General features: G+C 37.8%; 1 long non-coding RNA gene across 3 annotated transcripts in view; it reads left to right on the top strand.

Annotated features, from left to right (window-relative positions):
- The window catches only part of LOC135293346 (uncharacterized), a 50,017-nt gene extending 43,924 nt beyond the window's left edge, over positions 1-6,093 (top strand). The window contains exons 2-4 of one of the 3 annotated variants that reach the window (XR_010355429.1): positions 2,565-2,795; positions 2,888-5,164; positions 5,845-6,093. This is a non-coding gene — a long non-coding RNA (uncharacterized LOC135293346). Of the gene's footprint in view, positions 1-2,564; positions 2,796-2,887 lie in introns of all 3 variants that reach the window. The other 2 variants (XR_010355428.1, XR_010355427.1) reach the window with 2 other exon arrangements.
- The last annotated feature ends 19,250 nt before the right edge of the window (positions 6,094-25,343 follow it).

The raw sequence follows: 25,343 nt of genomic DNA, 5'->3' as shown, positions 1-25,343 counted from the left end.
AGGTTTTTTATTTATTTTTCTTTCTTTTTCATTCTTTTTTTTTTTTTGTGGATGATATATTTGTCAGTGATAACTCATGCAGTCCTAGTAAGAGCCTCTGGTGGCTACACATCAGACTAAAATTGAATTTAGAAAGATTAAGTCTTGTTTTTTAGCCTGCTGACAGAGAACATTGGGGATGTGTGGAATAATTTTAAAGATTTTGAAAGGTAACCAAGGAGAAAAGCAATTCTATTTTTTTGTAATTTTAAATTTGCCATTATAAACTTTATATGAATTCAAATATTTTGTTTATTTTCTAAGGAAAGAAAACCTATGGTCAAACATATTGAAACCTAATATATAATCAACAAAATTTTAATATGTTACTTAATTCACAGAAATATTGAAAATATGGTTATATATTTCATTTATTTTGCTAGTTTAATTTTGCCTCACTAATAGCTACATGATAATTCATTTTAGCATTTATTAGAAATTACTTCTTTCCTGCCTATTATGCTTACAATACATTTTCAAGATATTCTAATTTCTTCAAATGAAAATTGCTTGTTTTATAAGGCCTTTCCCTTTGCATTGTGTCTGACCAAGATGCTTACCATAATTTCCCAGCATAAGTTGATAACTTTTATTTGTTCCTTTACAAAAGCAGTCAGTCGTGTGGATAATGGCAATGAAAGGTACTGTAGCAAGTAACTGTCATTAAACATTCCAAAAGGTTTTCATTAAAAATATGTTTATTTTATTGCTTGAACAAAATAAAAGCATCCAAGGATCAGTAAAACACTAAATATTTTTAATTCACCAATGGAAAAGTAAGATATGGAAGAGTGAGTTTCGCAGTGGTAACCTAATTCTTACCCCACATTTTCTTCTAAGATTTCAACAATAATAAAATAAAGATGTCTAAAGAAATTAACATTGTTAGGAATGGATGGAAATTTTACAAATCACCAGTCACTGGATTTCTACACTTAGGCATTTTTTCTGGTAGGAACATTGTAAGCTGGCTCAGAAAGTGTTCATTTAGTAACATTTTTCTGCAGAAGAAAAACCGTCACCTCTTTTGAAAACATCCATAAGTTATAAGAATACAATTTTTTATACCTAATGGAAACATGCAGTGCCACAGATGTAAACTACTGCTCAATATGTTTTCCCATCATATAATCCACAAAGTTGTACCCTAACTGAGGAGAAAAGGAAAAAGACAGAATGAATAGAAGGTGTGGAGCATTGAGGGCATACATCCAGTCTCTGTAACACAACTTCTACACACAGAACTCAATTAACTAGGACCTTCAAGAAATGTCTTACTGGTCTGGATAATCCAACTGTATGGGACTATATCTGCAACTAAAATTTTAGATATGGAAATAAAGTGCTGAGCAGTGTTGATAAGCTGTTCAGCAGTTGAGACCAGAAGCCTCTGAGTATGCAAGGGAAAACTCCCACAACTCCCATGTCCCTGTACGTGGCGTAATCTGCTGTACAAGGCTTGAAAAGTCATGAAACTTTAGATGTTACAAACAGGTTTGTTTTTCTTTTTTGAATTTTATCTTTTTTTCTTCAGCTTTTATATCTATTAACTCATAAAACTTAAATGCTGGTTGTGAAAACCTTCATCTTTGGGCAGACAAAAGATTAATTTCTGCTGTTTTATTTGGGAAAGGACTTCACTGTCTTCCCATCCTGCCAAGCTAAGGCTCAGTTAAACACTAAAAGGAACAACATTTACTAAGCTCATATTTACCATCTTTTCAAAATATCTTGTACTGTCATGTCTCTCTTTTTTTTCTTTTTTATTTTTTTTCCTGAAATGGATTTTCAAGAGTGTTGGACACTTAAGCACAGTAATATCTTTTGAAGCGGTTGCAAAGCCCAGGGACCTTTCCCAGCATACCACACAGATACTTGGTGAGATGCATGGGAGAGTTCCTTTTTTCTCCCTCCTGCTTCCTTTTGTGTCTCTAAAGCTAACCTTCCATGAGGTTATTGCGAATATTTAAGTATATGAAGTGTCATAGTCACACCTCCTATGAAATGGGAACAAGTATGGTCTGTAGTTATTACACTGCCAAATCAGTTCTGCCACGCACAGCATAAGTGACAAGCGTGAGCTCCATGTTCTGCAGTAAAAAGTGCTGGAGCAGACTAAGCTTACCAAAATAAAAATAACATTTAAAGATGTAGAACCAGCTGTTGTTTTAGGAATTATCAAAACAGCCCAGTGGCAAAAATTTTCTGCTAATGTCCAACTCCAATCTCAGCAGAAACTTTTAAAATACATCTTTAGCATTCTCAGGAGGCGTAGCTGTTCTGCTGTGTATCTCCCAAAGTCATGGCACTGCTTTCTACTGGAATAATTAGTGTGCCACAGCAAAGGTAAGAAATGTTTCCTAGAAGCTAAAAGAATGCATTTTGCAAAAAGTTGCAGAGATTTCGTTCTTAAATGCTGTTATCAAATGTATCAGTGGGACAGGATAAATACAAATTTAGTTGGTTTTGTACAATGGACCAAATTTACCTGCTTGCCACAAGTGGGTTTTCTTTTTTTTTTACAGAACAAACTTCTTTAATTCCAGGCTGGCTTTCTTACAGCAGCCATTTTCCCTAAAGGATGTTCTCTATAACTGAACCTGGTGTGCTTAAAATGTGCCTGCTGCCAACACTCCAGAAAAAGACAAATCACTGGAGTACACTTCAGCTGAGTTGCCTCTCATCTGTCCACGCTGTGTTCAGTGGTGTGTGTGTCTCCTGGTGCTCTTTATGCTCACATCTCCTTGCTTAAAAAGGTATAAAATAACTTTTTTTTTCTTTCTTTTTTTTTTTTAACTTTTGCTGATTTTATTGTCTTGGATATCTGATTTTGCCTGTTTAATTTCAGCCCTTCAGCCTCTGTACATCCAGAAGACTTTCCTGGCATCTTCTGTCCTGAATTCTGTTCCAGACCATTGTGCTTCCAGAGATCCTGGAACTGAATCCTCAGTCTTTTCAGCTGTGGGAGTCTGTATCTCCTTCCTTTTGGTGCTGAGTTGTGTCACTTGTCCTCATAATTTCTTGAAGTTATGCCAGGACACCAGTAGCATAGTAGTAGCAGCAAGTAATTTTTCCTCATGAAATGATACAGAGAAAAAGAGAGGAGGGCAAAAAAAGACAGAAAATGGAGAAATGATTGTTGAAAATTCAGGCTTGGAACTGAGATGAAATGAATAATTAAGTTGAATATTTGAAAATCTCCTTAAACTGTTCATAACTGTGTCAAATTGTTCATGACCAATTTGTAAAAAAGTTTATGATCTCACTGACCTTATGCTACTGGTGAAATTTGTTTTAAGCATGATTTAGGTCCCTGAAAATACCCTACAAACATCCCTGAACTATCAGGAAACAAAACTGTCCCACAGTATTTAAATTTTTTAGCCTCTACATAGCAAACCTTGAGTAAATAGAAATAAATAAAAACAACAAAGTCAAATCTCATTATTGCAGCAAGTAAATTTCATTACATTTCTTCTGTACAATATAGTGAAACTTTATCCTTTCATCTTGCAGAAATTAGTTGCTAGAACACACTCTTTGATGAGAGCAGAGGATCATTTGGGAAATAAAAAACTCTCTGCCTCTCATAAATTTTTCAAATTGCTTTCAAAAAGAAAAAAATATCAAATTATTAAAACACAGACTTTTAAAACTAATGGAATATGACTCATATTTGCAGGTTCCTTTTAAAAGCAAACATTTATTTTCTCATTACATGCGGTAAATCATGCAAAACTGCCTACTATCACTGTAAGTTACCTAAGATACAAATCCTTTTAATTTTTCTGCACTATGACATAGTAGACTCAAGATAATGCTAGCCAAGCCTATGCCAGTCTAACAATAGAAACTGAAGACTGGACTAGGATATCCTTCAGTGTAAAAGATTCTTGAAATAAGGAACATTCCCTTTAAGGATGAATTATTCCTTCCTCCAAGCATCCAGTTAAGCAGCTGCACGCAAACCTTGAATCAATTTTTATAACAAAGGCGAGGACGCAGAAAAAGGAATTTGAAGTAAGTAGTCAATAAGAGGTAAGAAGCAACCTTGAAGTGACATGAAAAGCCAAAGGATGTTAGAACTTCAAAATAAAACCAGATGTCCTCTTCAATGTGTAACTGAAAAGGATATTTGATCCTTTGTGCATCCTTGAAGTGCCGTGGCTGAAAGTAATGCTTTGCACTGTAATGCTTCGTTAGTTCAAAGTGCTGTGCAAACATTAGGTAATGAAATCTCACAGCGTCTGTGCATTATCTACATATTCTCTTGTCCAAGGACACACTCTGAGACATATATGGTACTGGAACCCTTATTTTCTAGCCCATGATCATTTCTATCACCTCACAGTGGTTTTTAGCCCACCTCAAGTAAGTATCAAGAATGCGTGAGCTGTCAGTAAAGCACGGGAGGCAGAAATACATGTTTTTATTGAAAGTATTATACAATATTTAAATGATTTTTTGTAATAATATGGGAAGGTTTGATCCATCAAAAAAAAAAAGCATTATTTTCTTTCTTCGCACCAACACATGCAAAATCAGAAATGCAAGGTGATAAATCAGATACATTGCTTTTGTGATGTTATTGACGTGCAAATAGTCTGCATGACTCTACAGAGCAATGTGCTTCACTCTAGTTCACAGAGAAAACTTCACACAGGTAAAGTCTAAATATATCAGCCTAAGTTGATTTGATCACACTGAGTATGAACTCAGGTGTGAAACTGGATAGGCAAATGCGAAAATCAAAGCTCCAAACTCTGCAAGGAAGCAGCTCAGAATTCAGCCCAGTTCTGCAAAGTTTCTATGTATAGTTCAATGAACTTGGTTTTTCTAGCAAACTTAAAGCCAGGGAAGTGGGCCTGAATTATAAGTTTGCTTTGCAGAACTTAGGTAGCTCAGCGTTCTAGTGCATGGCTAATCCAGAGAAAGACTACAAAAATTATTTCTCTCTTTCTTAATCCCTATTATATGAATATTTCTGATGTTCAAATATTACTATATTGAAAAGAACTGCTGTGTTTGCTGTATTTGTCATATAATGATATCTTTTGACTTAGGTGCACGTGACCTCAGGCTTTATGAGGCAAATATACAGTATTTGTGGGCTGTGAGCGTATAGGTTAGTTCCTTGTGCTAAAGCATTGCAGCATCAGCTTTGTCCCATCTCATCTGAGCTTCTTTCATGGAGAAGGTTTTCCATAATGATAATCCTCATGATTGCCTTGGTGAATCACCAGGTAGTCACCATTCTTGGGGCCATTTGCTGGAGGCAAAAGGCCACTTTCTCACTCTAGAGAAAACCTCACACTGCCTTGTACCCTCACAGTGTCATTCCAGGGCAGAAACAGAGTAAATCCCAGCTCTGCGTGTAAGGCACATACACACTCGCTTAAAAACAATGATTTAATGTTAACAGATAGTCTGCAATTGAGTGAAGTACTCTGCAGCATGCTAGATTCAAAAATCTGGCTTTTAAAAACTAGGAGAGAGTGAGTCTTGTGGGATTTTCTGAGAGAAACATCATTAAAGGCTAATAGGAAGTTAGACCTCAAGACCTCAAAAAGAAAAGAAATTGGAATTTCAGCATTGAGAATAGTCAAGAGAGAAGAAAGTAGATTGAAAAAAAATAGAAGAAATATAAAACATTCAGCCTTTTCTCAGCACTCATCTAAGCTACTGCATACAAAGCATGTGGATGTAGGTCAGAATTCCTCAACATGTAGAATTGCTATTTTCTTCTTAGTACTTTTTTGTTACTTTATTTCCCTTGCATTTAATCTGATTTTTTTTTCCAAATAGGACTCTTAGGAGATATCATTGCATATTGTGGTGGATTGAACAAAACTGCTCTCTCACTCTTTTCTGCAGCTGGACATAGGAGAGAAAATATGCTGAACGACTTGTGGTTTGAGACATGGACAAGGAGAGATCACTTTCCAGTTACCATCACAGGCAAAATAGGTTTGACTCAGGGAAATTAATGTAATTTATTACCAATCAAATCAGAGTAAGCTTGTAAGAATAAAATAAAATAAAATAAAATAAAATCTTAAAACCATCTACTCCATGCTATTCTCTTCTCCCTGGACTCAACTTCATTCCTGAATTCTCCAGCTCTTTCCCCTCAGCATGCAAGCAAAGGGAAATGCGGGCTGTGGTCAGTTCATCGCACATGGTCTCTGCTGCTCCTTACTCCTCAGAGGAAGGACTCTTCATACTCTTCCTCTGCTCCAGCATGGGGCTCCCCCCACAGGAGAGAGTCCTCCACCAGCCTCTCCAACATGATTCCTTCCCACGGGCTGCAGTTCCTCATAAACTTTTCCAGCCTGGGTCCCTCCCATAGGGTGCAGTCCTTTAAGAATAAATCACTCCAGAGTGGGTCCCCTGCAGGGTCACAAGTCCTGCCAGCAGACTTGCTCCAGCATGGAGTCACAGCATCCTTCAGGCTCCCACCTGCTCCTGGTGGATCTCTGCTCCCCCCTGGGCAGCAGGGCAGAGCTGCCTCACCAAGGTCTGTGCCGGGGTCTGCAAGGGAATCTCAGCTCTCGTGCCTGAGCAACTCCTGCTCCTCCTTCTGCACTGGCCTGGGGGGCTCAGGGCTGTTGCTCTCACATATCCTCTTCTGTCCTGCTGCAGCTGAGCAGGGTTTTTTCACCCTTTTTTAATACATTAACCCAGAGTTGCTCCCACCATTACTGATGGGCTTGGACTCGGCCAGCATCAGCTCTGTCTTGGAGCTGGCTGGCTTTGTGGACAGAGGGGAAGTTTCTGGCAACTTCTTAGAGAATCCACTTTAGTAGCACTCCTGCTCTGAAAACTTTATAGTGCAAGCCCAACATACATATAGATAAAAGTTATTAGTGACATTTCCTATGAAAACAGACATTTTCTAAATGAATATATTCATAAGTATATAATATTTATAGTGATAATAAATATTTATACTGATATAATATTTATACTGATATATAATTATACTTCTATAAAGATATCATAATTATTCCTTATATACTTAAAGTGCATATAATATTTATAATAAATTATAATTATACATAATATAGATTAAAAAATATTTCTAAATCTTGAAAATCCATAACAGAGGGAAGGACATTTTTGGGAGGAGGAAAATAGGCATGAAGAAAGAAAACATTAATTAAACTTTTTAATGCAGTAAAATGAGGACTAAATGTAAAGTTGAAACAAATCTGCATCTCCACTTTCAGAAGAGTTTTACTTTCTGATAACATTTGAGAGCCTGCATCATGAACTGCATGTTAGACCACCACAAACATTCAGAGCTTTTCCCCTTACTGAATGTTCAAACTATCCTTAAAATAAAAATTTGTTTTGGCAAGTTTTACATATTAATAGGACTTCTGTTAACTTCTTGCAGGTGGCCTTTTAATTTTTTTTGCAAAGCTGGCCATATTTACCATGTCCTTTGGACCATGCACCCCTCTGAACTGCTGCACACATGCATCTCCCTGATGCTTCTGCAGAATGTAAATTACTTCTGCTAGTTACCATGGGGACATGAGCAAGGACCATGAGATGCATAGCAACAATGCTCCTATTTTTGCCATTTTTGCTTCATTATAAGGAAATAGGAACTACAACATACCCTATAGTTTTTCCTTTCCATCTTTCTTTTTTTCCTTCACATGCACACATATACAAAACACTTGCTCCATTTTAGCTAACCTATAAGAGATAGAGGTTGGACCTTTAAAGATAAGCATGAAGTCAGATTAATTGATTTTCAGGTCCCCAAAGGAATAACAGGAATTGATTACAAGAACTATTATATTTTCAAAGTGCAAAATTCAACAATCTTGAAGCAGTACAAGATATCTGAATTATGATGTGTTTTTACAAAAGAAACACCTCAAAATTTGGATGAATCAAATATGCATACACACCTGCATATCTTGAGAGAGAAATCTAGTCTTTAAAAGAACAAGAAGTAGTCTATGATAGAGTTGTATAAATTGGATGAACACTAATGAATGGGTCATGGGTTGTGGTTTTGATTTGGGGCTCTTTTAGAAAAGAGACAACACTCTGGTAACTGGGAAAAAAAAAGAAAAGAAAAAGGGTAGCTGTTAGCTTAATATTTTAAGAGAGAACTTTCCAGCTGTGCTCCCCAGATTCTCTTTCTCACTCTTGTCTTCCCCCCTTTATTAAACTTGCTTCTGTCCCTGTGAGGTCCTTTCTGTATCAGTAGAAATGCATTTAAGCATTGTTAAAATGACAGTTTTCTGGGTGGATAAGTAATTGAGTAACAAGACAGAAATCAATGTTCCTTAGTCATATGCTATTTCTTCATTCTTTTATATAATTAGTATGAAAAGTTTGATTTTGTTAGATATCATTTTAATAGGTAGATCCAATTATGTTCTCAAAGGATAAAAATGATGAAGACTTAAGCTCTGCTGGTATGACAATTCAAGCTGTCAGGCTGCCATAGCTTGCTCTGCTCGTGGTTCCTCCTCCGCTGAATCCTTAGATGAACAAATGCTCTGTCATTGCTCTATTTTGGTGCCACTATTCAGCTGGTAACATTTTATAAAAACATTTTATTCTCCAAGGACTATATTGCTTTAGAAGTGTTGCAGACACAAAAGCAATAAATAACTAATTAGGTCAACAAGAAGACATGGCAACTTTTAAGAGCCTACACGATGACATGGATGTAGAAATACCCTGACTTGTGATTTCTAGGGCAGCAGGAGATAGTTTAGCTAAAAAGACAATCCTCTCACTGTGCTTGGAGTATTGAACAGAAGATATAGCAGGCACCTGAGGCAGAGTCACAATTTCCTGTGAAGGAGTGCTTTGGTTCAGGATATTATCCCCAGATACAGCCCTTTGGGCACTATCCTCTCTCATCTATGATGGGACAGGACTCCTGTCCCACCAGACAAGTACCTCAAGGCAAGAGACCCAGGCTTGCAAAGATGTGGGGTGTATAAGGGGCTAAATCATGTAGATAAATTGTGTCAGAGCGAATCTGATTTTTTTTCTTCTCATAACGTATGATTAATACCCAGCACCAGAAAGACACTGTAGCAGTCCTGCTGCAGAAGCTGTTTCTGGATATTTATTAGGGCCCATCTAGAGCTATGGGCATTGAGTAGGCCCAGAAGTAATCACAGCTTTGTAGCTGTCTGTGCCAAATTTTAGGATTAAATCAATCTTCCATTACAATCTTACACCACTCATCCCTGTCCCTCCCTTCCCACCTTCAGCAGCCATTCAGGAGGTCCCTTGCCAGCCAGGAGCTGATGGAAATTTCCAAGGCCACCCAAAGAAGACATCAGCTGTTCAGCTCCCAGAAAATCAGCAGCTTTCAGCACCTCAATTACACTTTTCCAATTAAAATGCTTTCCTTCCCTGTGCTCTTGGTCTTTATCTCAATGTCCTTCTAAGTGAGAGATTAAACTCTGGAAATGGAATCCAGATGAAAATCTGCAATTATCAAGGGGGATAGGGTCAAACAACAAATGGAACAATGGAAATTAATCTGACACTCTTGGACAATGCAGTTTGATTGCAATTATGTGAATGCCAGCAAGCTATGCACACATGGCAGATTTTCCACCTATTTATTTAAATAAGAGCTACATTTATGATATCCCATAGAGGATCATAAATATTCAAGGACCTAAATTTTTATTAGTACACTAGCAAGTAAATTTTCAAAGTGATGCATAGGGATTTAACTGCATGAGTCCCATTAATGTCACTACTTTGAAAATTTACTTCCCATGAACTTCTAGAGGATGGGAAAAAGAATTAAAAAAGACTCATAATTTTAAGAAGTAGACAGGAAAAATCTTGTCATCACTTTGGCACTCTGGTACTTTAATTGGTAAAGAATAATTTAAATCATATCTTCAAAAGTAAGCTCCATTTTAGGCACAGACACAGATGGTGACATTCCATCAAGAGTTTCTGCTGCACATTATTAGACAATGTACTAACAGGCCTTTTACTTTGCTGTAAATATTAAGAGTAGACCAATTCTTCGTGACTCTGGGAGAAGTTTAAGAGGAAGTCTTGGTCATGAAATTAGCAATCAGATTCTGTATTTGGGATCTGAAAGTTAAAACCCTGGAGTGGGATTTTTTTTAATCTTTTGAGAGCTCTGTTCCCCTTGGGAAAGTTATTAAGTTACATTAATGTAACTAGAAAATTCTGTCTTTCTCCCATGAAAAAAGAATAATTATTTTATGGGTGGCAGAATTTTAATTCAACAAAGAGTAACATTTTTGTCATGCATAGAATTACCAATTTTCTTTATCTTTCTCTGATATATATTTAAAACAAACTTTATGCTGCATTTTTCTATTATGTCTATAATAGAACATATGAGTGCAATCAGAATATGGCTAAATATGTATTGTTTTTCTCAAAGAATGCATCAGAGATTGTGGAAATTCATGCGTCATGGTTAATTTTGAATTTCATCTGGGAGGAGCAAGGAAATACCATGGGAGAAGCCCTTACTTTGAGGTTGCAAACTTTCAGACCCAAGAGATTAAGAGGGGAATGTTCTGATCACCCTACACCTTGTGTGGGCAGCACTAAAGACAAGGCACGAGGTGAATGGACATTCTAGGTCTGATTTCAGTGCACGGACATGTGTGAAACTTCAAATTCACAGCAGCTGATTGGATTGAGCATGGGTCCTTCTGATAGAAAGAGTAAATAAAGAGGATGCAGATACCACCAAGAGGTGTTTCTTTGCACCAGTCCCTGCTGCAGAGAACGAGTGGATCTAACAGCTTGCTTTGCCTGTCAATGGGGATGATGAGCTGTGATGACTGAGCTACCATAAGGAAAGATGCTGAAAGAAACTGATAATCCAAAAGCTTCAAGTCAACAGGCCTAAAGGATAGACATCACATAATTCTAAATTGTGACAGGGCAGAGCAGCTAACAAACTGCACAGGCTTTAATTAAAAATGCCTACTATATCAGTAACTCAGAGGATGGCAAATTTTATGTCTCTAATTAAAAAGGCTACAAAAGTGATCCAAAAAGTTACAGATGAATAAATATTACATCTATATCAGGAAAGTAAAACAGTATACACCTGAAAGACCAGGATGTGATAAAGCCTAGCCTGCTGAGTTTTCTGAAGAGTCTCACTGATAATGCTGAAATTCAGTTCCAAAGCAATAGACAGCAGGCAGTTTATTCAGTCCTCTGGCAAGGTCCTGCACAGGAAATTAGTAAGGAAAACAAGTATTTGTGAACAAAAGTATTACTGTGGATGAAAACTCTCTAAGAGAAAAGAAAGACTAGAATTAAACTGTCAGTTTCTGCTGGGGGAAAAGACAGAGTGCCTCAAAATCACACCTGAGACCAAGATTTTCTGCTTTCAAATAGCAAAGTAAGCAGGCTGAAGAAATTATTTAGGTTATGGAAGTGCAGAGTGGACTGCAAGGATCTTCAAGGAGACCAGACAATTAGCTCACAGAAGCTGTCATTAGGTGCAATACATTTGAAGCACAGAAAGTATTCACCTGGGAAAAAAAATTTAGATTCTTCTTATAGTTCGAACAGTATTAAATAATTTTCCTACTGCTTCAGGGAGAAAGAATGCAAATGCAAAGAAAATGAGAGATGGTATATTATAAATGGATTAGTAGAAATATCTGTTCAGAGTGTTTTCAGTAGACTGTGGAACTCATTGCTGCTGCAAGTCATCAAGGCTGAGAATTTAAAGAGACTCTGACTTGCATTTTACAAAAACAAGAAACTAATGCTCGTACAGAAATATAATGACTAACTCTAGGAAAAGGGAAGCAAAGGGATGAAAGTGATTTAATATTGTGTTGGCTTGCACTTGTCTTTAAACTAGTAAATCAGCCAGTGGCTGGGTTTTACATTCTTAAATGTGGCTACTAGTTTTGCAAACAGACTGTTATTTCTTGATCTAAAAATAGTTTCTGCCATCTACATTTTTTCAGCTTCTCTTCTGGTTCCTCAGATTCATATGTTCAAATTGTAGAACAATGAGGGGCAAAGTCAAAACACTTCAGAGAGCTAAGAGAGTGGTTAATCTTTTTTTGCTTTTTTTACTGTCTAACTGAAGGACATTCAGCACTTGCCATCACCAGTGCAACCACAACTGGGAAACAAGTGGGAAGTGGAAGGAAGATTAATTTTAAATTTGATTCCTAAAGCAATAGAAATATTACCAAAGGATAATCAAAAAATATTTTAAGGCAGGAACCAGTGCCCAGTGAAAGCAGGGATGTTTAAACATGGGACTATGAAAGTGCAAATTATGACAGGAAAAGACACAAGACTTGGCATGTTGTATAATTAAAATGTCTCCAAGATAATGATAAGTAGTTATACAGTTTGGGAGAAGAAGGTGAGTCTGGGGATGGATAGAAATACAGTCATGAGAAACCAAGTCTTAAATAGTTTGTTCTCAGATGTGTCTTCTTTGCAACCTTGATTTATTTCATTTTCATGTGCCTGCTTGACACACAAAGTCTCATTTTCCTCTCTGTTCCTTCTATCTATGGTTGTGACAAGTGTGGAAGGTGCTTCAATTAGAGAAAAAAACCCCAAAAAAAACCGAGCTACAAATCTGTGCCTGTTTTCCTCCCTCACAGAGTGACTAGCACATTTCAGGAACCCAAAACTGGGAAAGATACGAAAAATCAAAAGAAATCTTAAATGTATGCAGAGAGAATCAGAACTGCCCGAGACAAGCAAAGGAAAATTTCCTAACATTAATCTACACAGCAAAGAAGATTATTTTTCTAGTTTAGTTTTAAGCGCAAAATCTTTCATACACCTCCAGAGAGGCTCTTTACTGGCAGAACAGTAACATAAAGATTCTAATGTGTCAAATCAAAATGTTCCTCCCCTCCCCCTTATATAGATTCATCTCTCTCCCTCTCTTTGTCTGCCTCCCTCTGCATGCTCCAAGTTTAATCTGCAGTTTGACTTCAAATGCAATAATTCACTAGCTCTAGGCATGTGCTTAAAGGACTATGTATAATTGTAATTCTGAAGAGATTAATACCTTATATTGATCCCCTATTTCTTCATCTATCTTGACAGCATGTAGTAATTTTTAAGAAAAGGAAGAGTGATTTGTTTTCAAAAGGGTCCTGGTTTATTGCCTATTCATACACTTGTTAGAACTCCTGTATTCTCCTAAAATCAGCGTGGTGGAGCATGCAGAGTAAATATGTGTTTAGATTTATTGGTTACAGTTGAGAGCATATGGGAAAAGCTATAGTCTAGAATGAAAGCCTGCAGGAGTGTCTGTTGATTTGAAAGGATGATTTTTCTCTATTAGAAACAGTCCTTGCTGGGCACATGCATTTTTTTGTCCCAGTTCAACAGCTCAATTTTACAGGTAATATGGATGTTTTCTATACCCTAAACTGAGAGGGTGTTTCTTAATTGTTTTGAATATACTGCACATCTTAACAGAAGTGAACTACATTTTTGTCTGGTAAACAGTTTTCATCTCAGAGGTAATCTATCTGGCCATTAGATTATAATTGGGGGGTTTTGTTGCTTTTTTTGTTTGTTGGTTTGGTTTGGTTTTTTTTTTTTTTTTTTTTTTTTTTTTTTTTTTTAATAAACACTTTAATGCAATGCTAATATGACAAACAGAGTGTAAAGAAAGAGCTTAACTAAGAAATAAGGGACACCTGCAGATTCTTACATGTGTTTGGTTTAAATATGCCCAGAAAGTAGACTTCATAGTGTGAAACTAGGAATGCTACAAACTACTAAAGGAAGCATTCTCCAATAGAATTGCCTCAATTCTGTGAAATGCCAACTACTTGCAATGCCCGTTTATTTAAATGACAACTTATGGGGCTCCTTGCAGTGTATCTAAGTCTTTATCACATTAAAAAAAGGCTTTTTTGTTACCTATCAAATAACTGTTTTTGTAAAATTAAGTACCTCAGACTTCAGTGAAGAAAGACACTTTTAAAAGCATAAGCATATACAATATTGAAAGTTTGACATGGATGATTCAAGAGCTGGAGAATTTAGGAATATATTGGTAGATCTAGGCATACAAATAAAAGTGGTCATTACTTAAAATCTTTATAGAGATGCAAGACAATATCCATTATTTGAAGAAAAAAAATGTAAGCACAGTAAGGAAAATATTCAGGTTGCTATAATATCAAGAAGCAAATAACTTCCATGAAAGTGACAATATACAATCTTGCACTGCATTCGAAATTCTGTCAGCCACTCCATAAATAGCTTTCTCTATGTGCATTTAAAGTGAATTTTTGGAGCTCTATTGCACTGATTGTTAATACCAACCCCTTGACTATGTGTTTTGTACTAAACAAATCCACCCTTTAGTTATGATATGGAGGCAATATGATTTTGGCCTGCAATTTATGCATAGAATATCTATGCATAATTGTGCTATCTCAAGTTGTATTCAGAAAATAACATAATTTGAAATATCTTTGGTTTTGTAAATTCAAATTAGAAACTTGTGAAGTTTTCCAGTCAACATGATATTTGCAGAAAGATAGGGGAAAAAAGTACACATATTGTTGGTTGGCACAGGCTCTGTCTGTATTAGCATTTTGGACCATTTTGCAGAGCAATTCAGGCTCAAGTGAACTCGATTTCTTTCAGATTAAATTGGGCAGGAAACCCTGATTCAGGTGCAGGTTTAATGCACTACAAACCCTAATGGGCCTTAACCAGTGATGTGGGCTCAGGACATTTCCAAACCACATGGTTGGGGCACACAATTCTGCAGGCCAGGCTGAATGTAACCTAAAGTAAAAGGTGCAAATTGCATTTAATGCTGGGGCTCCTGCAGCAACTGCTTTGATCCAGTGATATGCTCCTGCTGAGCTACCCAATTGCTAATGTAGGCACAGCCTTATGTGTGCTTTCAGATCATCAGTGGTGTCCCTATTAAGGCCAGAAGCATAGATCGGATGGAAATAACAGACTGAGAATTAATCAAAACCCTTCATAGTTTTAGTCACCTTTTTCTTTTCATTAAAACTTCATGGTAGCAAGACCAGGTATAATTAATGAAGAAGCCTTTTCTCAACCAGGATTATTCTGAGGTATAAGCCTGATTAGTTCCCACTCATTCTTTGACTCATTTCATGTTCATTATATAGAGTTAACATAAAAAAAATTAACTGTTATTCTTTTCCATTGAAAAACTGAACTACTGAGATGAGAAAGCATAGATTATCCAGACCAGAAAATCTACATTCAATGAAGTGTTTTATTACCAAAAGAAAGGAGGGAATGTGTTTTTAAGAATAATATGAATTTTGCTATTGTTCCCATATTGCAAGTTTAAATGAGAATGACAAAATTGGGCACAAAAACTTTTCAATGCAACAGTGAACCAAAAACCTTTTCCACACAAGCCAATGAGTACTATAAAAGTGGGAGAAAAATAAAGATGTCCTGAGGCAGTAAATTAGATTTTTCTGCATGTTCCCTTTATTTACAGAACATTTCCAGTCTGTACGTGAGTCTTTTAAATGTTAAAGTACTGCAAACCCCATTACAAGCATTATTGTGTATGTTTTCAAAAGACAAATGCCTGGATGATGATAGCCTGACTTTCTGTTTCTAATTTCTCTTCGTGTGTGACTTGGTGAGATGATATAAACTGGGGAACTAAATTTCACAAATCCTAATAGTGACTAGCTCAGGTGTAAGAATATATTACTTGCTTCTGTTCACAAATAATTTATACAGGCTGTAACCTAGCATGACACCCCTGCTTAGTTGATGATTGTGCTATTAATCAAAAGCAAGAGTTGAAAATTCTTCAGTCTTTAATGAATAAAAGTTTTGCCATCCCGTTGAAACCAGTGATGCAGCACTGAGGCTTTAAAAGACATATTCAATTATTGTATTCTGTAAATCTTGGTCATATGAGCACAATCTCTAGGGGGTTTTTTGTTAGCTTCTATTCTCCCTCTATGGTTTGTTTCATTCACACCCTTTTCCAGGTTTGTGTGTTGAACACCACAAATACTTTTACAGCACAAATACAGGTTTTACTTCCTAGTCTTTTCCATCTTAGATGTGCCCAACTTAGGTGTGTCCACCTCAGCCTGTGGCATCCAGAATGAAAATTTCTCCTCTGGCCCTGTATCTCTGTGGCTTAGTCTGCCTTTCTGTAAATTTATAGCTACACATTGCATTCCTCCACTCATTTATATCCATCTTATCTATTTCTGCAGGAGCCATCATGTCAACCCTCCCTTCCTTTCTCAGGCACTGTACCACCTCTGTCTTTCATTTCAGAAGCTTCACACTGCTGAGAAAGCATTTTTGGCAATTTCTGGCCAGCTGCCCACTATGCTTTTAGGAGACTTGTTTGTTTTGTAGAAGAAAAAAATTTATCCCAAGTATTAAAATCATAAAGAAGTGACAGAAATTGCAGAAATAGCAAATACTGTTTCACTTGTTACTGTACAGAAAACAAATTACAAAACCTGAGGCCTGTATCTTATATCTCAGAGTTCCAAGAATTTGAAAGCAACTTTGGAATGTTTTACAAACTGTTGAAACCTACAAGGTAGCTGAGGGAGGAGACTGCACAGTTATGTTGAGAGGTTTTGAGCTGAATTAGGGTGCATTGCAAAAAAGAGTGGATAAAAAATGTCCTTCCTTGGGCATAATCAGATCTGGGTTAGTTGGATTAATGTCTGTGCTTCTTTTCAAGACTGCCTCAAAAAAAAAAAAAAAAAAAAAAAAAAAAAAAAAAAAAAAAAAAGCAGATGAAAGCTTTATGAGCTTTCTCTAAATGAATATGAGATGTTAGTTATTTTATCAGCTCTCAACTTTGTACAATGAATGTTAAGGTGACAGGCTATCCAGAAGCAGTGGGATTTAGTGTGAACTGTATGAAAATTAGTCAGAAAACCTTAATTCTTCTCCTAGTCTTGCTCAGTAGTTTTGGCAAGCTTATTTCTTTCCTTCTCCTTGTTTTAAGCATTATGTAAGTGCTGGTTAATACTAGTAATAGGCAGCAAGGGTAGAAAGATTCCTGAAATACAGTGAGAGGAAAAAATGTTTTACTTTCCTCAGTAGAGGTAGAGAAAATAATCTGATTGAACTTCAAGATCCCCAAGAAAAAGAGGTGGAAAAATATTCCTACAAGCCTTTTAAACAAATACCATAAAAATGCACAGTGCATGTTTAAGCCATATTTAAGGGTATTTGATATATAATTTTAGATGTACTTTTAAATTTAAAAAATGTTATTTTTTAAATTACAGTAACCTAATCACATAACTATGCACAAGGAAATGTGCCATATTTATTGACTATGAAGCCACAGCTGCATAAGAGCCACTCCAGATTAAAGTTCCTCTTTTCACCAGACTTTTCTTTCTCAAAACTCTGCTTTTCTTTTGCATCTTTGCCTATGCAGGCCACAGGCTGCAGGGGTAATTATTCAAAGTGTAATGTGCCTCCCTTATTTAGAAATCATTCGTGTTCTAAACCTTTAGGGAGATGCACTGAAGCTTAACATATATCACAGCAGCCAAACAAACATATTGTCAGATCTGCTGTCAGGACCACCTGCAAGCAAATTGATAGCTCATTTTCTAGATCAGGCTTCTAAGGTGAGCCTCAGGTTTTCTAGGGTCCTTTTAAAATGCTTTTAAGAACATAATTTTCTCTTCTTTTCTTAAATGACATGGCAGAGGCACAATACACAAGTTAAAATTTATGTGCCTGATTTGATTTTATACCTTATAATAAATTCTGATGTTTTGACAGCTAGCATATGTGATATCCATTATGATATCAGAGTGACTGGCAAACTGTGTAGGAACACACACTTCAGCAAAGACCAACTGAACAAAAGACTTGTCTTTGTGGCTGGAGATACTCGGTGCCTCTTTAAACAGTTGCAGGGATCTCTGGAATTCCCTAAGTCCTGCATTTGAGGGCAAGTCACAACCAAAGAAGATGGTTCATGCATGAAAGGAAAAGACATAGAAAATTCTATCACTCAATCAAATTATGAAAATGAAAAAAAAGAAAGGGGGGAAAAAGCATTTCTCACCTTGCTGGAACAGAATGGATTTGTAAGTTCTCAATCAAGCAGCAAACAGAAAAAAATAGAAAGACTTTTTGCATTTTCTACCAATTCTTACTGTAATTAAGATACTCTAGGTCACTCTTCTATTAGGGCAGCCATTTTTTACTTACTCTTATATGTGAAGAAGGAACATATGGCATTGCAGGTGATAAGCTGAATTTTTTTCATCTTTAGACCAGGTGAAGCTACACACCAATTGAAAAGGAAAGAGGCCAACCAACATCAGATAGCTGAGAACATACCTCTAAAGCAGGAGCTGTTAGGCCATGACCTCAGCAGGCAAGAACAAATCCATAGGAGTGTGAACACAAAGTGCTATGACCTGCGGGTCCAGAACATAAATCACAGCCATACTAGACCTTGCTTGAAGCCAGTGAGCTATGGTCAGTGGAGTCAAATTGTTTTCTTTGCTCTGTGAGGGATAGCAATGGAACAAAACTAAAGGAGGATGAAGCTATGAGAGTTGGACTTTTTGAAATTAAATTTCTGAGGCTGTTTATTTATTTACAGGAATTTATCAGAGTAGCTGGTTGCTTTTCTCCTGTTTTAAAGCGAGCAGTATTCATCTCCTATGTCAAGGTGAGAAAATGGCCTTGCCATCTTACAGGCTTGTGGGACTGAAACTGTTAGAAAAGCTCTGTAATTGTTAGGAAAAAAATTCTTTTTCTTTTTTTTTTTCCTTTTTACTTACAGACAGAAAATCCCTCTGAAATTTTGGAAGCTGCAAAGTTTTCACAATTGCTTGGAAAGAAGCGAGAACAGAGTAAAGGAGAATAAAGAAGTTTTCTTATATATTAGTCAGCATAGAATAGTTGTCTCTAGGGCTCCCAGTTTTCTGGTACAGCAACAATTTTATAATCCCAGTGAGACAGCAAATATGACAACATGGTAAAAATGGCTTTGTTGAAGCAGTCTGTGCATGAGAGAGATTCTCTGCCTGCATTCAGGAGACTCCAGAGATGCTCCCAGCTGTGTGCAGTACGTACACCTGGAGGTTTCCTCTCAGCTCTCATCTCTAAATCATGGGGATTGCTGCTGCAGTTTTGTCAACCCTGGTGTCCCTGCAGGGCTTGCCTGCTGCCTTCAGGCAGTCTGGCTCGCAGCTGAGGTTTGCTGATGACATCTGAGGGAGATCCTGAAAGTGCTGGCTGAGTGATATTGTGGCCTGTGGGGGAAGGGCTGAACACACGGGTACCTGCATGGAGGATTTCCATAGAGTCAAACAGGAACAAGAGACACTCCTCATTTTCACAGTAGGAGGAAACAAAATGCAAAGCAGATGAGATTATTTCTGAGTTTTCTCTAGGCAGGGCAGAGGAAAGAAAGGTCTTGAAGAACATTATGAGGCAGAGGCCACATGTCAGGACAAACCAGTGGTTCTGTGCAGGGACCCCATTGCAAGGCTCAACCCTGAATAGCTGCAGCCCACGAAAGCTGGCCAAGCCACACTGTCTGAATGTCAAGCCACGATCTGTTCTTCTTCCTGCCTGTCAGATGAGGGATCCTCCAACCATCTGTCTTCACTCAGTCTGTGGTGACTGCCTGTCCTAAAGGCATTGCGGAGATGGCAACTAATTTATGCATATATGATTTTGCTTTAGACAATCTAATGCTGACACTGCTAGCAGAGGAGAAGCCACTGCAGTGGAGGCATTTAGATTAGATTTACTTTAACAGAAACAATTTGCTGCCATATGTCTGTCAGACCCCCAGCTGAAGGCTCATTGGACACAGACATTTTACTGCCCACTGCCTTCCAAAAATAAGTCTTTGGAATTTTTATAAGCATTTTTTCTTCTTGGAAAGCACAACAACAAAATAAGAATAATAAATTTAAGTATATGTAGGAAATGTAATAAGGAAACATAAACACTACTTTAATCTAGTTGTTGTTTAATCATTCTGCCATATTTACTACTGAGGAATAAGACTATAATCCCACCAGGTGAGTCACTGAAAGCTCAGTTGCATGGTAAATTACTTTGGAAGATGATGTCTGAAGAAAGCTTAGCATTCCCTGAATTCTGAAATGTATATGCCAGCCATCACTTAAATAGCATCTGGGATTTATTTTGAATAGAAGCAGCCAGAGGCTTATATTGGCAAGAACAGCTGAAGAAACATTTTAGACCTTGACCTTCAACATTGATAAGGAGACAAAGCTGTTTTCTATAGTATTTACTCTGAATGCTGTTTGTCTTTCTGCTTAGCTGCTACCTCCAGCTATTCCTTCTGTTTTCTCATGTCAACCCTAACACATTTTCTCCATTAATCTCTTCATATTCTTTTCTCCTGCATCACCTCTTTTTCCTTCTTTGTTTTGTCTGCTTGTTTTTACAGCTAAATCACTGTTTTTTACTTCTTCCCATCTGAGTTTAAAAATACAGTATTCACCCTGGCAGTTGCACAGTAACACCTGCATGCATATTACAGTTCATACTTTCCTTAGAGCATAAGCTTTTGGGAATTTGAACTATCTTCCTATATTTCTCTGTATTATCTAGGACTTGGACCACAGCTTACTGTATCAGGCATAATAATAGCATAATAATAGTGTTTTCAGACACCAATAAGATAAAACTAATTTTCAAAAGCTCTAATTCATTTAACTAGATATTACCTTTGCCTACACACAACTAAGAAGTAGAATAACAGAGATTAAATGGCAGCTTTAAATAAGGTCTACTTATATTTATCTATGGCAAAGGGACATTTTATCCTGTGTACTGATATATGAAATCATTATGTACTTTAAAATAATTTCCCATTCCAGTAGCATTCTTTCTTTCTTCATCTTAACTGATCTGGCTAGCTAACCTACTGGCTAATGAACCTTCAGTCTTCAGTGTAGATATGGGGATTTTCATAGTTCTCATTGCTTTGTCATAGTTTCTTATAATCCTCTAGATATTTAGTACTCTAATTTTTTTTCTTTTCCATGGGTGAAATTGTAGTTCTCCTGACGACAACAACAAACACATTGATTTGTCACAGTGATTGCTGTGGCACAGGTTCTTTTCAGACTCTTCAGAAACGGTGTCTAGGCCTCTGTTCTGTTACCTAACATCTCTGCTGGGGCTTGACATTAACCCAAGCAGCAACTGGAGCTTCAACTGACACAGGTTCTTGTTTGTGCCCCACCATCCCCATGTCCACCAGCTTGGGTCTCCTCCCTGCATGGGGGGGCATGGATCAGCTGCAGGAGCAAAGAGGGAAAGTTTAGAGAACAGGAGCATTGCTCAGGGACTATACAAATAAAGATTTGTCAAACCAGACCTTTCTCCCTAACAGAATTTTAAAATGTGCTACAGTTGTCCATCCTGCCCACTCGTGGTAAGACTACTCAGCTCTGCCCATGCCAGGTTGAAGGACCCAGAGTTTGGCTCTATGGCCACTGTAGGACTCCTGGTTTCCATCCCACAGGGACTGTATCTGTGGACAGTTTGAGATTTGCCACAACCAAGACATTGTTGGAGGTGGCAGGAGTCTAGGCTGGCCCCAGGGGCTGTCAGGAATCCCTGAGAGCAGAGCCCAGTGTTGGAGGAGGTGTCCCTGTGCTGGCACCCAGCACTCCAAGGCACAGACACACACAGCCCCAGTTGTGAACTGCAGGCTCACCTGCACTCATGTGCCAGGGAAAGCTGCCAAGTCTGACCTCCAAAGTGTCATCAGGAGACTCTGCAGTGACAAACAATGACAAAAAGCCTTTGTCCTGCATAAATTAGAGAATCACCTGAGAATGTGGTTTTGAAACCATTGCATCCATTTAAAAAAAGGAATAGCACTGGGGCACTTTTACTGAAGCACAAAATATTTCAATGTACATTTTTACAGTCTCTGAATAATTTAGGAATGCAAACTTGATAGAACTTGCCTTATTATTCCAATACTTTGTCAAGGTTATCTTCATTACACAGTGGTTTACCACATATAGAAAAGCTGTAGATTTGATTGAAAAAAGCTATTATAGCAGCCAGAAGCCCCTTGAATTATATGTGCCCATAAAAACCATTTGCAGTAGCTTTTACTGCATTTTTCTTGCATTTAAACTCTCTGTCAGTTTTGGATATCTCAGAAGTCAAATACTGTTTTAAGACATACTGAGTATGGAAAGGAAAAAGTCAGCATTGTGCTGTTAGAAAAGTTTTTAAATTTGAAGAAATGGTGATCTAGAAAACTAGTCTTAGTACCAAACAATTGACAAGGATACTCTCAATACCAGTGTGTTGACATATAGGTCAGCAGTATGGAGTTTTAAGGCCTGGCACACCACATAATTTAAAAAACTATTTCTCGGTTGACCCTTCAGTATGAAAGAAAATGCCCTTCAGTACAGTCCCCTGAAAACTGCTAGCAGATTGTGCCTTCTTTAATGCTTAAGAGGCTATTGACTAATATGTGATTCATAAATCCATTTCTGGTGCTGCTCATAGAGGGCTGTGTGGACTGATCATGGCCTTGCATATATTTTCCAGTTGCAGAACTATCAGCTCACCCACGCCACCATCCAGCTCAACAAACACCACCACGAGCAGAACATGTCACCCTCTGAGGCTTCGCCTTCTGGAAAGACAGCCTGGAAGAGAAAATATCTCCCACTGTACACAAAAGGGACAAAAGAAAGTGATCTAGGGAAAGAGGAGGAAAAGGAGAAAGGAAGGAGCCACGAGGTGTATGTTTAAGGTGTGTGTGCAGGGTAGGTACATGAGTGAGAGGCTTACAAACTGCTGAGATCGTTATTGCCAGTAGTTCTTATCCACCAGATACTTGAAAAAAATCCATGATTTCTTTGATTCAATTTAAATGATTCACAGCAACAAGGCAGAAACACAAATTTTTCACGAGTTCTGACAATCCCATTTTATAAACAGGGAAGCCTTGTGCTGTGACGGTACAAGCTGCATGTATTTCAAATCTCATATTCAATTTTCTCAAAACAAAAAAGGTTTCTTAGGCTTTTCCAAATAACAGCAGATAAAACTGCATGTATGTGTACCCACACAGATAGACATAAAGTATTTTTCAAAGTTTTCTGCACATGCAACAGGAATGTTACAGGCAAGAAAAACTGGCTCAAAGGAACTAGCATTGCTCACTGAGGAAAAAATATACGAAAAAAAAAAGAAGAAAAGACTCTGACTTACATTGCCTATAGAACAATTACAGGAAAATGCTTGTACTTTAGCTACCAGCCTTCCCAAGCCTTATTCCCTAACAGCAATTTAGAAATTTATGATGTTATTATTATAACGGTTGTTCATCCTGCATACTTCAGTAACCTACAGTGCATTATTATGAGTCTCTATAAATAAAATTCTGTCTTTTATGTATGCAACATCCCCCCTCCCTTGCATTGCAAATTCCATTTCAAATTGTGCAAATTCAGAGGTGCTTAAACTTCAGCAAAACATAGAAGTTTAGCAGATTTACAGTGCAGTAAAAAATAAAAGTCAACAGCATACCACCAATCTGTTCAAAACCAGACAGCCAAGAAAACATGTATACTTCCCAGGCTATTGCATATGCACAGCACTTTTGCCTAGCACTGCCTTCCTAGCTTCAGTTCTATCTTTCCTCTTCATGCCACCCAAAATCATATTTGAAAATGGTAATGCAAATAATGCTGAAAATACATCACCCTGTAAATGGTTATGGTTTGGGAACTTACATACTTTCCTTCCCAAACACCAACAGGTTGCAGTCCCATTTTGCCAGGTGGGGGAACCCAAGCCATCAGATCAGTGAAGAACAGAAAACACCAAATATTTGTACAGCAAGAAATGACTACACCATTGTCCCTGGTGTGAGACCCACCAGAGAAACTCTCTGCCTGTCACACTAAGCCAGTTCCTTTTAAAGCAGCATCTGTTCCTTGGTGAGATGCAGGGCAAAGAAAATTGTGGGCTGGAGCAGATGTGACATTTAGGATCATGCAATATCTATGGAATGCTTAGGGGAGAGAAGGTAGGATGATAAAGGGAGAGGATCAGATCAGGAAGGAACAAGTATAGGAAAAGTATGAGGAAGAAAGATCAAAGGGTGCACTCCCATGTAAGCAGCTGAGCAATTTATTTGGCAGAACCTTACATTTGATGGCTACAGCCTGTTCTAATTTTTATTAAGTCCTACTTCTAACTCAGTATTGGATGAGCATGGCCCATTCAGGGCAGAGGCAGGTGCAGGGTGCCAGGGACCCTGACGTGGGGCAGGACATGAGCACCTTGGGGTGGAGGCACAGGCGAGGGCTGCTGCAACCACCCACAGGGTGTGCATGTGTGTGTGTGAGCAGCTGGAGAGCTTCAGGTCAGAGCAGCAGGCAAGTGGGAAACAGAAGAGCTGTGAAAGGAGTTTTTCCTTCCTGAGGATAGAGGTCAGGTTCAGGACTGGCTGGAGCTGGGATCTGGGATGAAAAGAGCAACCTGAGCTTTGCCGCAGGGAGAGAGATCTCCTGGGTCTCACAGTCCACCAGGTTCAGCTCCCTCAGACAGAGTTCAGTTTGATCAGGCATCACAGTCCCATTAGGGACACAGGGTTGTATCAAATGTAACTGCTCAGCTGGGCTGGCTGCAGTGGCTGGACATCGTCACTTTACTCCGACTTTCTTGTAAAGCATTAATAGGCTTAAAAAGAATGTCTAGACTTCCCTGCCAGCAGTGCTGTATATCTTGCCCTCAGTCTTGTGACAGTCTTTCAGCCCCCTAACACAGGTGTTTAAGAGAGAGACTGAAGCACAGAACAGCCAAGAAACTATGCAATGACTGTGATGGAATTAGCTGCAAGTCATTACTGCAATGCCAGGGAAGAGCAGACCTGCTGGCGAGAGGAAGCAATCAAACAGGAATGCAAGTCTAATATTTTCTGTCTTTTCATAACTGGCTTCAAGCTCTAATAAACCTCTTCAGCTTTTCTTCTGTGAAAAAGAATATTGTTCAAGTATCCATATGATTTCAGCTTCAGAAGTACAGTTTATCCAGATATTAATTTTTTTCATTCAAAGTCAGTTAAAGATACATCTAACAGAAGACTCCCAAGATGTAAAATCAAGGGATATATTTTTATAAAATCTACAGAAGACAAAATACACACATGCATGCATTACATAGAGAGATAGATAAGGATATGTATCTGAGATGTTAAATCTTCTTAGTGCACTAATCATAAGGCTTTCACACCAATCAATTAA

Source organism: Passer domesticus, chromosome 2, assembly GCF_036417665.1.
Source record: "Passer domesticus isolate bPasDom1 chromosome 2, bPasDom1.hap1, whole genome shotgun sequence".
In the NCBI taxonomy this organism is placed as follows: domain Eukaryota; kingdom Metazoa; phylum Chordata; class Aves; order Passeriformes; family Passeridae; genus Passer; species Passer domesticus.
This window is presented reverse-complemented; position numbering and strand designations above follow the sequence as displayed.